This window comes from Miniopterus natalensis, chromosome X, assembly GCF_054644295.1.
Source record: "Miniopterus natalensis isolate mMinNat1 chromosome X, mMinNat1.hap1, whole genome shotgun sequence".
Taxonomy (NCBI): Eukaryota; Metazoa; Chordata; class Mammalia; order Chiroptera; family Miniopteridae; genus Miniopterus; species Miniopterus natalensis.
Window position 1 is genome coordinate 49343102 of NC_142103.1, and position 2284 is coordinate 49345385.

Genomic DNA, 2284 nt, shown 5'->3' on the forward strand with positions numbered 1-2284 from the left:
AAAAATGGAACTGCCTTATGACACAGTGATTCTACTTCTGGGAGTTTATCTGAAGAAATTGGAAACACTAATTGGATAGAATATATGTAACCCTATATTCATTGCAGCATTATTGACAATAGTCAAGATTTGGAAGCAGCCCATGTATCCATCATTAGATGATTGGGTAAAAAAGCTGTGATACATTTACACAATGGAATACTACTTTGTTGTAAAAAGAAAGAAAATTTTACCCTATGAGACAGCATGGGTGTACCTAGAGAATATTATGCTAAGTGAAATAAGCATCTCTGAGAAAGAAAAGTACCATATGATTTTACTCATATGTGGAACTTAATATACAAACTAAACTACCAAGCAAAACTGAGACAGACTCATAGATAGAGAGCAGGCAGACAGCTCTGCCAGTGGTTTGGTTTTGGGGGTAGTTAAGGAATTGAGCCACAATGAAAAAAATAGAGAGGCCTCATTGTCATGGACAACAGTTTAGTGATTGTGAGGGAGAGGGTGAGTGGAGGTGGAAGAGGGCATAGAGGGGATAAATGGTTATGAAAAAAATTAATTAAATTTTAAAAAAGAAAAGAGTTTTATATTGCTGTTTTTAAGATTTTCTCCTTGCCTTTAACTTTTAACACTTTAATTTTAATATGTCTTGGTATGAGTCTCTTTGGGTTCATCTTTTTTGGAACACTAGGCTTCCTGAATATACATGTCTGTTTCCTTCCTCAGGTTAGGAAAGTTTTCAGCCACTATTTATTCAAATAAATTTTCTGCCCCTTTCTCTCTCTTTTCTGTTCCTGGGACTCCTATAATGTAAATATTAGTCTAACAAACATGATTTTGTTTCATAAATGCCATAAGCTATTTTCTCTTACTTTTAATCTTTTACATTTTGCTGCTCTGATTGGGTGATAGTTCCTTGGCCTTATCTTTGAGTTTACTAACCCATTCTTCTGCTTCATCTAGTTTATTGTTGAACTCCTCTACTGTATTTTTCACTTTAGTTATTGTACTCTGCAACTCTGTAATTTTTGTTTGATACTTTTTTATATTTTCTATTTCTTTGTTGAAGTTTTCACTGTATTGATCCATTCAATTTCTTCTGAGTTCAATGAGCATCTTTATGACCATTATTTTGAACTTTTTATCAGTTAAATTACTTACCTCGATTTTATTAAAGTTTTTGTCAACTTTTATCTTGTTCTTTTGTTTATAACATATTTCTTTGTTTCTTAATTTTGCTTAACTCTGTGTTTTTTTCTAGACTTGAAGGCTTGGCTTTGTGTTTCAGATAAACATTATTTAATCCTGTACTAGTTCTTGGTTGTGTCTTAAACTTTTGTGATTGTCAAGCACTTATTTTATTTTTAATAGCTTCCACTAGTTGAGGGTATGCCAAAACCAGTGTTCCAAAGGGGAGGATCTTGTCAGCACCCAGATCCAGGCTGATTGGAAGCCAGAGCCTCAGGCAGCAGTTTTTAAACAGTGCAAATATATAGAGCCCTGTGGGACTACAAGCACAAACTCCATTGGCCACCAGAGCCAAGTTTTCTGGAGGTGTCCTCTAGATGGCAGTTGCAAATAATGGGGCTCCAGACAAATGTATAATCTTCTTTTTGGGTGATCAGAATGAGCTGTAGTAAGGCAGGGGGAGAGCACAAAAATGGCATTCCCACAATCTTTATTCCCCAAGAGCACCTTAGCCCCTAGATATATGTCAAACGTGAAACCTTAAACTCCTGGATCAACAAGTAAGCCTCTTTCACAGAAAGGCTGAGTGTGTATTTCAGACTATTGTCTATGCAGCGTCTTGGGTGTTGTAGCTTTCCAAGATCTTTTCCTCCAATTGTTACAGTCCCATGGGACACAAGAACAGGAGCTATCCTACCCACCAGACCCAGGTGATCAAGTGATATCCTCTGGGTAGCAGCTACAAAAAACAAGGTACTAGGAATAAATACTGAGGCATGAGTTACATATAAGGGCTCCCCTCTGAGAAATGCTGGTGCTCTGTAGTGTGACAGAGGGAGAGCATGAAGATAGTGCCGACCCTCTGAAGTCTCAGGAAATGTTAACAGTCAGCCTTTACTTTTATGTTTATTTAGAAACCTGCCACTCAGGCTGCAGCAATGATAACAAGCAAATTAGAACTCTTTCACAGAAAGACTTAGCTCCTGGGTCTGTTACCTATTGCTGTGCCCTGGTGTGGCAGCTTTTTTAGTTATTTCTCTATTGATTATTGCCCTGTATGACCCATGAGTGTAAGTCCCACTGTCCAATAGAG